Raw genomic sequence first — 12,116 nt, forward strand, 5'->3', positions numbered from 1 at the left:
TCTGGTGCGCACGATTCGGAGCTCGGTTTGACCGGGGTGCGCACACCTTGGCTGGGTTGCGCACCTTTTGTGCGCTCCAAGGTGCGCACGAAGTCGGAGCTCGGTTTGCCCCGGGTGCGCACCTTCGCCAGGGTGCGCACCTTGATGCGCACGCCTTGGCTGGGCTGCGCACCTTGGTGGGCGCCATGGTGCGCACCTTTCGTGCGCTCCAAGGTGCGCACGAAGTCGGAGCTCGGTTTGCCCCGGGTGCGCACCTTGGTGGGCGCCATGGTGCACTCCGAGGTGCCCAAGATTGGTGCGCACCAAGGAGCGCTCCGAAGTGCGCTCCAAGGTGCGCGCGAAGTCGAAAGTTGGGTTAATTGTCCGGTTTGCCTCGGGTGCGCACCTTGCGTGCACCTTCGCCAGGGTGGGCGCCTTGGTGCGCACACCTTGGCTGGGCTGCGCACACCTTGGCACCCGCGTTTCCTTCATTTTAAATTTTTTTTTTTTACAATCTCTCAAGTGGGAAATTCTATAATCTCAACTTTTTTTGCCTTTTCAGGAAACTTTTGAATGGAGCGCATCATTGGTGCGCTCCGAAGTGTGCTCCAAAGCTCTCTCCAGCTGCGTGCACCTGCCCCGGCCGCGCACCCGGCCCCGCCCAGCTTCGCTCACCTGTCCCGGGCGTCTGGTGCGGAACCTTAGAGTAAGAAACATCACCGTGCACCTTGGCCAACGTGCGCGACTCGACCGAGCGCGCACTGGCCGAGGTGCACACCGATTTCACCTGGGTGCGCGCGCAGCACCTCGGGCGCACCGGGGTGCGCGCACAACGCCCGGGTTGCACCGTGGCCTGTGTGCTCGGGGCGCCTCGGGTGCGCGCTCGGTGTCGCCCCCGCGCGCGCGGTAGTGCGGGCAGCGCACCCCGGCCCGGCCCGGCCCCGACGAGAACGCAAACGGGCAAAAGGTTTATTCAAATAGCATTGCGACGCCCGGCGAAAAACTAAAAAAGGGTGCAACACCGGGACTTCCCGGGAGGTCACCCATCCCAGTACTACTCCGGCCCAAGCGCGCTTAACTGCGGAGTTCTGATGGGATCCGGTGCACTAACGCTGGTATGATCGCACCCGTTATGAGCTTGTCGCAGTGTGTACTTAGCAAACCGCGACCCACGTGCGAATCCACCCCGGCCACCCACCCCCGTCGAGGTGCACACCCTCCCTCGCGAAGTGCGCCCCGTTCGCCAAGTGTGAGCCCTGCCCGGGTGCGCGCACCTTGCTAGGGCGTCGGGTGTGCACCCGGCCCGGCCTACGTGCGTGCACCTGGAGGGGGCGTCGTGTGCGTGCAGTGTCCCGTCTGCAACGCGGTGCCCACACACCACCTCGGGCGCAACGACCTGCGCTCACATGTGGGCCGAGTGCACCTTGGTGCATGTTCGGGGCGCCTCGGGTGCACGCTCGATCTTGCCCCGGTGCACCAAGGCGCTCGGTTTGCCCCGGGTGCGCACTTGGTGCAAGGTGGGCACCCAAAATAGGGATCAAGCACCAAAACACAAGTTTCGGGATGCAAAATGGGACCCAAGGACCACAAATGCGTTCCAAGACCCATGATGGGTCCACGAGAACAAAAATGTGTTCCGAGACTTAATAAACAAATATTGGGTTTTAGGAGAAGAAACATGCTCTGATGCCCAAAACGAGAATCGACCCCGAAAAGGCCACAGGCCAAAAGTGGGATGCGAGACAAAAAAAAATGGGACCCGAGGACCAAAATTGGGTTCCCAGGTCGAAGACAGGGCAACCGGACAAGAAACGACCTCTAAGGCTCGAAATGAGTCCCGACGACTAAAACTTGACAAGAAGCACCCATCAGGCACCCAACTCGACACCCATGGGATGCCGACCCACCCGGGCTTCCACCTAGCACACCTTGGCACCCACCCACCCTCGCACCCAACCTCGCACCCAACTTAGCACCTTTGAACCCACATTGGCACTCACCCTGACCCTGGCACCTTGGAACCCACATTGGCACTCACCTTGACCCTGGCACCCACCTTTGCACTCACCTTGGGACCCACCCTGGCTCCCACCTCGGCACCCACCCAGACACCCACCTTGGTTCCTTGGCACCCACCTTGGATCCTTGGCACCCACCCCGACACCCACCTTGGCACGCAACTTGGCTACTTGCCACCCACCTTGGCTCCTTGACGCCCACCCCGACAACCACCCCGTGACCTACCCTGGCTAGGGTTGGTGCACACCCACCCTGGTGCCCACCTTGGCACCCACCCTATGACCCACCTTGGCACGCACCTTAGTACCCACCCCGTTACCCACCCTAGGACCCACCCCGTGACCCACCTTGGCCAGGGTGGGTGCACCCACCCTGGTGCCCACCTTGGCACCCACCCATCCTAGCACCCAGCCTGTGACCGGGCTTGGAACCCAACCTTGCACCCGCACCCGTCTTGGCCAGTGTGGGTGCGCACCCATCCTGGCACCCACGTTGTGACACACCCTTTAACCCACGCACCCTAGCACCCACGTTGGCACCCACCTTGGAACCCAACCTAGCAACTTGGCACCCACCCCGTGACCCACCTTGGCATCCACCATAGCAGTCGCCGACTTGGCACCCACCTCGGCACCCACCTTGACACTTGTGGACCCACCTTGCCACTCACCCTAGCATCGACCCATCCTAGCACCCACCCTGGCACCTTTGCACCCTAGCACTCACCCATCCTAGCACCTAACCTGTGACCCACCTTGACACTCACCCTCGCACCCACCTTGGAACCCAACCTAGCACCCACCCACCTTGACACCAACCCTAGCACCTACCCACCCTTGCACCCACCCTGTGACCCATCTTGGCACCCACCCATCCTACCACTCAACCTATCACCCACCTTCTCACCCACCTTGGCATCCACCTTAGCACCCACCCACACTGGCACCTTGGCACCCACCTCGGGCAAGGTGGGTGCACACCCACCCTGGCACCCAATTTAGAACCCACCGAGCATGTTACCCACCTTGGCACCCACATTGCAGCCCACCCTAGTACCCACCCTATGACCCACATTGGCATCCACACCCTAGCACCCAGGCACCTCGACACCCGCCTTGACACCCACCTTAGCACTGAACCTGTGACCCACCTTGGAACTCACCCTAGAACCCACCCACCCTGTGAACCACCTTGGCATCCACCTTAGCACCCACCCACCTTGGCACCCACTCTAGCACTCACCCATCCTAACACCCAACTTGTTACCCACCTTGGCACCCGCCCTCGCGTCCACCTTGAAACCCACCCTAGCACCCACCCACGCAGGAGCCCACCTTGGCACCCAACCTAACACCCACGCATCCTGGCACCCAACTTGTGACCCACCTTGGAACCCACCCTAGTACCCACCTTTGAACCCACTATATCACCAACCCACCTTGGCACCCACCCTATGACCCTCTTTGGAATCCACCCTAGCACGCACCCACCCTGGCACCCACCATGGAGCGCACCCTAGCACCCACCCACCTCGGCACGCACCTCAACACCCACCTTGGTGTGCGCACTGCGCCAACCTCTCAAAGACCCTATGTGGTGCGCTCCAAAGTGTACACCTTTGGTGCGCTCCAAGGTGCGCACCTTTGGTGCACACCGAGGTGCACACCAAAGTGTGCACCGAGGTGAGCACCAAAGTGCACTCCAGGGTGCACACCAAGGCGTGCACCTTTGGTGCGGTCAATGCAAACGAATTCGGAAGTTGGGGTCGATGTCCTAATCGCTGCTGCAGACTACACGTATGAGAATCGGACAAATAGCTTTATATAGGGGAGGTGTTGCGTTTGATGGGTCGACTCCCCTGGTTGTGTGCACTGCACCAACTTCAAAGACCCTGTCTTGTTTAAGAAGTCAAAAGTTGGGGTGGATGTCCTAATCATTGCTGCAGTCTACGCATGTATGAGAATCAGACAAATAGCTTATATAGGGGAGGTGTTGCATTCGGTGGGTTGACTCCCCTGGTTGTGCGCACTGCGCCAACCTCAAAGACCCCGCATAGCAGAAGAAGTCGGAAGTCGGATTTTGGTGAGCACCAAGGCGTGCACCTTTGGTGCGGTCAACGCAGACGAATTCAGAAGTTGGGGTGGATGTCCTAATCGTTGTTGCAGGCTACACATGTATGAGAATCAGACAAATAGCTTATATAGGGGAGGTGTTGGGTTTGATGGGTCAACTCCCTTGGTTGTGCGCATTACGCCAACCTCAAAGACCTTGTTTTCGTTAAGAAGTCAAAAGTTGGGGTCAATGTCCTAATGGCTCCTGCAGGCTACACATGTATGAGAATCGGACAAATAGCTTATATAGGGGAGGTGTTGGGTTTGATGGGTCGACTCCCCTGGTTGTGCGCATTACGTCAACCTCAAAGACCTTGTTTTCGTTAAGAAGTCAAAAGTTGGGGTCGATGTCCTAATTGCTCCTGTAGACTACACATGTATGAGAATCAGACAAATAGCTTATATAGGGGAGGTGTTGGGTTTGATGGGTTGACTCCCCTAGTTGTTCGCATTACACCAACCTCAAAGACCTTGTTTTCGTTTAGAAGCCGAAAGTTGGGGTCGATGTCCTAATTGCTCCTGCAGGCTACGCATGTATGAGAATCAGACAAATAGCTTATATAGGGGAGGTGTTGGGTTTGATGGGTCGACTCCCCTGGTTGTGCGCATTGCGCCAACCTCAAAGACCCTGCATTGCGGATGAAGTCGAAAGTCAGAGTTTGGTGTGCTACAAGGTGTGGTCGAAGGTGCTCACCTAGGTGTGCACCTTTGGAGCACAGGAAAAGTGCCCTCCAAAAGTGCGCACCTTTGGAGTGCACAAAAGTGCCCTCCAAAAGTGCGCACCTTTGGAGCGCAGAAAAGTGCCCTCCAAAAAGTGCCCTCCAAAAGTGCGCACCTTTGGAGCGCAGAAAAGTGCCCTCCAAAAAGTGCCCTCCAAAAGTGCGCACCTTTGGAGCGCAGAAAAGTGCCCTCCAAAAAGTGCCCTCCAAAAGTGCGCACCTTTGGAGCGCAGAAAAGTGCCCTCCAAAAAGTGCCCTCCAAAAGTGCGCACCTTTGGAGCGCAGAAAAGTGCCCTCCAAAAAGTGCCCTCCAAAAGTGCGCACCTTTGGAGCGCAGAAAAGTGCCCTCCAAAAAGTGCCCTCCAAAAGTGCGCACCTTTGGAGCGCAGAAAAGTGCCCTCCAAAAAGTGCCCTCCAAAAGTGCGCACCTTTGGAGCGCAGAAAAGTGCCCTCCAAAAGTGCGCACCTTTGGAGCGCAGAAAAGTGCCCTCCAAAAAGTGCCCTCCAAAAGTGCGCACCTTTGGAGCGCAGAAAAGTGCCCTCCAAAAAGTGCCCTCCAAAAGTGCGCACCTTTGGAGCGCAGAAAAGTGCCCTCCAAAAGTGCGCACCTTTGGAGCGCACAAAAGTGCCCTCCAAAAGTGCGCACTTTTGGTGCGCACCAAGGCGCTGGTTCGGTCGTTGCAGGCGAGTTCGGAAGTTGGGGTCGATGTCCTGAGCGGAGGTGCAAACTACACAGGTGTCGGAATCGGACAAATAGCTTATATAGGGGAGGTGTATGCTTCGATGGGTCGACTCCCCAGGTTGAGCGCACCGCGCCAACCTCAAAGACCCTACGGTATGGATGAAGTCGGAAGTTGGGTCCGATGACCGATTCGATTAGTAGGTATGCTCATGAGGTCGGAATTTGGGTCCGATGACCTGCCATGTGCAGGAAGGCGAATGTTGACACTGTGCGTTGCAAGGTGCACACCAAGGCGCTGGTGCGGTCTTTTTAGTCGAGTTCGGAAGTTGGGGTCGATGTCCTGATCGGAGGTGCAAGCTACACAGGTGTGGGAATCGGACAAATAGCTTATATAGGGGAGGTGTATGCTTCGTTGGGTCGACTCCCCGGGTTGAGCGCACCGCGCCAACCTCAAAGACCCTACGGTATGGATGAAGTCGGAAGTTGGGTCCGATGACCGATTCGATATGTAGGCATACTCGCGAGGTCGGAATTTGGGTCCGATGACCTGCCACGTGCAGGAAGGCGAATGTTGGCACTGTGCGTTGCAAGGTGCGCACCAAGGCGCTGGTTCGGTCGTTGGAGGCGAGTTCGGAAGTTGGGGTCGATGTCTTGATCGGAGGTGCAAACTACACAGGTGTGGGAATCGGACAAATAGCTTATATAGGGGAGGTGTATGCTTCGTTGGGTCGACTCCCCGGGTTGAGCGCACCGCGCCAACCTCAAAGACCCTACGGTATGGATGAAGTCGGAAGTTGGGTCCGATGACCGATTCGATATGTAGGCATACTCGCGAGGTCGGAATTTGGGTCCGATGACCTGCCATGTGCAGGAAGGCGAATGTTGGGACTGTGCGTCGCAAGGTGCGCACCAAGGCGCTGGTGCCGTCGTTGCAGTCGAGTTCGGAAGTTGGGGTCGATGTCCTGGTCAGAGGTGCAAACTACACAGGTGTGGGAATCGGACAAATAGCTTATATAGGGGAGGTGTATGCTTCGATGGGTCGACTCCCTGGGTTGAGCGCACCGCGCCAACCTCAAAGACCCTACAGTATGGATGAAGTCGGAAGTTGGGTCCGATGACCGATTCGATACGTAGGCATATTGGCGAGGTCTGAATTTGTGTCCGATGACCTGCCATGCGCAGGAAGGCGGAATTTGGGTCCGATGACCGAGTTGATGGCGTGCCATGCGCAGAAAGGCGGAATTTGGGTCCGATGACCGAGTTGATGTTGATGGCCCGCCATGCACAGGAAGGCGGAATTTGGGTCCGATGACCGATTTGAAGGCGTGCCATACGCAAAAAGGCGGAGTTTGGGTCCGATGACCGAGTTGATATTGATGGCCCGCCATGCGCAGGAAGGCGGAATTTGGGTCCGATGACCTGACATACGCATGGAGTCCGACTCGGGGGCCGATGTTCGATTCGATGACTTGCATTGTGGGTAAAGTCGGAAGTTGTGGTCTTTGACCCGATTCGATGACCAGACTTCGGCTGCTTGAGAATCGGACAAATAACTTATATAGGGGAGGTAGTGTTCTCGAGCATCCTCCCCCCGTGCCCGTTTATGTCGATTGATGCTGGTGCTCGACTGGTTGGAGCGCTCGGATGCAAAAATCTTGCACCAGGATTTATCGATTGTGATGGACACGGCAAGTCTCCTGATTGCTATGCAGGAGCTCATCGTGAATCTCTATGCGGCCTTGGTATGGACTCGACCTGCGGAATGGTTCGGCAATGGTAGTCGCTCCAACACGTCCTTGCAATGGCCACAGAGGTGATTCGACTAGAGCTCCAGTCTAGCTTTTGGGTTGCTTGGCGGACTGGTATAGCCGCGATCGAGTTCCGGCCATGAACGTTTTAGATAGCTCTTGGGCTTTCTGGGACGGAAGTCGGAAGTTTGGGCTGTTGTCCGATTTGATGACCATTCTTCGGATGTGTGAGAATCGGACAAATAACTTATATAGGGGACTGTGTTGTCTCACGCAGCCCCCTCCGTGCCCCTCTATCTCGACCGATGTTGGTGCTTGAAAGGGTTGGGATCGCTCGGATTTATAAACGTGCACCACCATTTGTCGAGTGTGAGGGACGCGGCAGGTCTCCTAAATGCTATGCGGGCGCTCTCTGAGAATCTCTATCCGGCCTCGACACAGACTAGTCTTGCTGAATGGTTTGGCACTGGTAGTCGATCCAACACGTCGTTGTTGTGGCCGCCTAGGCGATTCGATTCGAGCCCCCGTCTAGCTTTTGGGTTGCTTGGCGGATTTTGCCCTATCCGCAAGTGAGCTCGGTCCCTAAACGTTCGAGAAACCCGATTGCTATGCGCCGACTCTCTTTCTTGCGAGCCTCCATCTAGCTTTTGGGTCTCTACGGAACGGAAGTCGGAATCTGGGACCGTTGTTTGATTCGACGAGGCAGACTACGGTTGTGCGAGAATCGGACAAATAACTTATATAGGGGAGGTGTTGACTGGAGCATTCTCCCCCGTGCCCCTCTAACTCGACCAATGCTGGCGCTCGAACGGTGGTAGCGCTCGGATTTTCATTGAGCGCCAGCATTGGTCGATTTAGAGGGGCATGCGAGATTCCCGAATGCTATGCGAGGGCTCTAACGGAAATGTCTATTGGTTTCGGTATGGATGCAATTGCGAGTGGTTCGGCAAAGGTAGTCGTTCCGATGCGTCCATGTCGTGGCCAAATCGATAATTCGATTTGAGCCCTCGTATAGCATTTGGGTCTCTCGATGTGATTCCGCATTCCAGTCCCTTTGGGCACTGCTTGAGCCGCATCCCAGGGGGTTCCCTTCCCAATAATCTGCCTCGCAACCCGATTGCTATGCGGTGAGGCTCCTCGGCCGCCTCGGAACTATCTGTGTATCAGACGCATCGCGGGATAAGGGGTTGGCAACGGTAGTCGCCCCAAGCGCGTCCGATGCTTGGACCATTCCGAGGCGGCCCTGAAGCCTCTTCCGTCTAGCCGTTGGGTCCTTCTCGCCGCATCCCTCGCCTCGCACCCCGATTGCTATGCGGTGAGGCTCCTCGGCCGCCTCGGAACTATCTGTGTATCGGACGCGTCGCGGGATAAGGGGTTGTCACTGGTAGTCGCCCCAAGCGCGTCCGATGCTTGGACCATTCCGAGGCGGCCCTGAAGCCTCTTCCGTCTAGCCGTTGGGTCCTTCTCGCCGCATCCCTCGCCTCGCACCCCGATTGCTATGCGGTGAGGCTCCTCGGCCGCCTCGGAACTATCTGTGTATCGGACGCGTCGCGGGATAAGGGGTTGTCATTGGTAGTCGCCCCAAGCGCGTCCGATGCTTGGACCATTCCGAGGCGGCCCTGAAGCCTCTTCCGTCTAGCCGTTGGGTCCTTCTCGCCGCATCCCTCGCCTCGCACCCCGATTGCTATGCGGTGAGGCTCCTCGGCCGCCTCGGAACTATCTGTGTATCGGACGCGTCGCGGGATAAGGGGTTGTCACTGGTAGTCGCCCCAAGCGCGTCCGATGCTTGGACCATTCCGAGGCGGCCCTGAAGCCTCTTCCGTCTAGCCGTTGGGTCCTTCTCGCCGCATCCCTCGCCTCGCACCCCGATTGCTATGCGGTGAGGCTCCTCGGCCGCCTCGGAACTATCTGTGTATCGGACGCGTCGCGGGATAAGGGGTTGTCACTGGTAGTCGCCCCAAGCGCGTTCGATGCTTGGACCATTCCGAGGCGGCCCTGAAGCCTCTTCCGTCTAGCCGTTGGGTCCTTCTCGCCGCATCCCTCGCCTCGCACCCCGATTGCTATGCGGTGAGGCTCCTCGGCCGCCTTGGAACTATCTGTGTATCGGACGCGTCGCGGGATAAGGGGTTGTCACTGGTAGTCGCCCCAAGCGCGTCCGATGCTTGGACCATTCCGAGGCGGACCCGAAGCCTCTTCCGTCTAGCCGTTGGGTCCTTCTCGCCGCATCCTTCGCCTCGCACCCCGATTGCTATGCGGTGAGGCTCCTCGGCCGCCTCGGAACTATCTGTGTATCGGACGCGTCGCGGGATAAGGGGTTGTCACTGGTAGTCGCCCCAAGCGCGTCCGATGCTTGGACCATTCCGAGGCGGACCCGAAGCCTCTTCCGTCTAGCCGTTGGGTCCTTCTCGCCGCATCCCTCGCCTCGCACCCCGATTGCTATGCGGTGAGGCTCCTCGGCCGCCTTGGAACTATCTGTGTATCGGACGCGTCGCGGGATAAGGGGTTGTCACTGGTAGTCGCCCCAAGCGCGTCCGATGCTTGGACCATTCCGAGGCGGACCCGAAGCCTCTTCCGTCTAGCCGTTGGGTCCTTCTCGCCGCATCCCTCGCCTCGCACCCCGATTGCTATGCGGTGAGGCTCCTCGGCCGCCTTGGAACTATCTGTGTATCGGACGCGTCGCGGGATAAGGGGTTGTCACTGGTAGTCGCCCCAAGCGCGTCCGATGCTTGGACCATTCCGAGGCGGACCCGAAGCCTCTTCCGTCTAGCCGTTGGGTCCTTCTCGCCGCATCCCTCGCCTCGCACCCCGATTGCTATGCGGTGAGGCTCCTCGGCCGCCTTGGAACTATCTGTGTATCGGACGCGTCGCGGGATAAGGGGTTGTCACTGGTAGTCGCCCCAAGCGCGTCCGATGCTTGGACCATTCCGAGGCGGCCCCGAAGCCTCTTCCGTCTAGCCGTTGGGTCCTTCTCGCCGCATCCCTCGCCTCGCACCCCGATTGCTATGCGGTGAGGCTCCTCGGCCGCCTTGGAACTATCTGTGTATCGGACGCGTCGCGGGATAAGGGGTTGTCACTGGTAGTCGCCCCAAGCGCGTCCGATGCTTGGACCATTCCGAGGCGGCCCCGAAGCCTCTTCCGTGTAGCCGTTGGGTCCTTCTCGCCGCATCCCTCGCCTCGCACCCCGATTGCTATGCGGTGAGGCTCCTCGGCCGCCTTGGAACTATCTGTGTATCGGACGCGTCGCGGGATAAGGGGTTGTCACTGGTAGTCGCCCCAAGCGCGTCCGATGCTTGGACCATTCCGAGGCGGACCTGAAGCCTCTTCCCTCTAGCCGTTGGGGCTTTCTCGCCGCATCCCTCGCCTCGCACCCTGATTGCTATGCTGTGAGGCTCCTCGGCCGCCTTGGAACTATCTGTGTATCGGACGCATCGCGGGATAAGGGGTTGGCAGTGGTAGTCGCCCCAAGCGCATCCGATGCTTGGACCATTCCGAGGCGGCCCTGCAGCCTCTTCCGTCTAGCCGTTGGGGCCATCTCGCCGCATCCCCCACCTCGCACCACGATTGCTATGCGGTGAGGCTCCTTGGCCGCCTCGGAACTATCTGTGTATCGGACGCATCGCGGGATAAGGGGTTGTCACTGGTAGTCGCCCCAAGCGCGTCCGATGCTTGGACTATTCCGAGGCGGCCCTGCAGCCTCTTCCGTCTAGCCGTTGGGGCCATCTCGCTGCATCCCCCACCTCCTCGGCCGCCTCGGAACTATCTGTGTATCGGACGCATCGCGGGATAAGGGGTTGGCAGTGGTAGTCGCCCCAAGCGCGTCCGATGCTTGGACTATTCCGAGGCAGCCCTGCAGCCTCTTCCGTCTAGCCTTTGGGGCCATCTCGCCGCATCCCTCGCCTCGCACCCCGATTGCTATGCGGTGAGGCTCCTCGGCCGCCTGGGAACTATCTTCGTATCGGACGCATCGCGGGATAAGGGGTTGTCACTGGTAGTCGCCCCAAGCGCGTCCGATGCTTGGACTATTCCGAGGCGGCCCTGTGGCCTCTTCCGTCTAGCCGTTGGGGCCATCTCGCCGCATCCCCCACCTCGCACCCCGATTGCTATGCGGTGAGGCTCTTCGGCCGCCTTGGAACTATCTTCGTATCGGACGCATCGCGGGATAAGGGGTTGTCACTGGTAGTGGCCCCAAGCGCGTCCGATGCTTGGACTATTCCGAGGCGGCCCTGCAGCCTCTTCCGTCTAGCCGTTGGGGCCATCTCGCCGCATCCCCCACCTCGCACCCCGATTGCTAGGCGGTGAGGCTCCTCGGCCGCCTTGGAACTATCTTCGTATCGGACGCATCGCGGGATAAGGGGTTGTCACTGGTAGTCGCCCCAAGCGCGTCCGATGCTTGGACTATTCCGACGCGGCCCTGTGGCCTCTTCCGTCTAGCCGTTGGGGCCATCTCGCCGCATCCCCCACCTCGCACCCCGATTGCTATGCGGTGAGGCTCCTCGGCCGCCTTGGAACCATCTTCGTATCGGACGCATCGCGGGATAGGGGGCTGTCACTGGTAGTCGCCCCAAGCGTGTCCGATGCTTGGACCATTCCTAGGCGGCCCTGAAGCCTCTTCCGTCTAGCCGTTGGGGCCTTCCCGCCCCATCCCTCGCCTCGCACCCCCGATTGCTATGCGGTGAGGCTCCTCGGCCGCCTTGGAACCATCTGTGTATCGGACGCATCGCGGGATAAGGGGTTGGCACTGGCAGTCGCCCCAAGCGCGTCCGATGCTTGGACCATTCCGAGGTGGCCCTGAAGCCTCTTCCGTCTAGCCGTTGGGGCCTTCCCGCCCCATCCCTCGCCTCGCACCCCGATTGATATG

At 58.9% G+C, this 12,116-nt stretch overlaps 1 non-coding gene across 1 annotated transcript; it reads right to left on the bottom strand.

The window, feature by feature from the left end:
• Nucleotides 1-989: 989 nt before the first annotated feature.
• On the bottom strand, nt 990-1,108 carry LOC131863155 (5S ribosomal RNA). The gene has a single exon (XR_009362090.1). It is a non-coding gene; the product is annotated as a 5S ribosomal RNA (ribosomal RNA).
• Between the last annotated feature and the right edge of the window lie 11,008 nt (nt 1,109-12,116).

Source organism: Cryptomeria japonica, unplaced genomic scaffold (genome assembly GCF_030272615.1).
Source record: "Cryptomeria japonica unplaced genomic scaffold, Sugi_1.0 HiC_scaffold_56, whole genome shotgun sequence".
Lineage (NCBI taxonomy): Eukaryota > Viridiplantae > Streptophyta > Pinopsida > Cupressales > Cupressaceae > Cryptomeria > Cryptomeria japonica.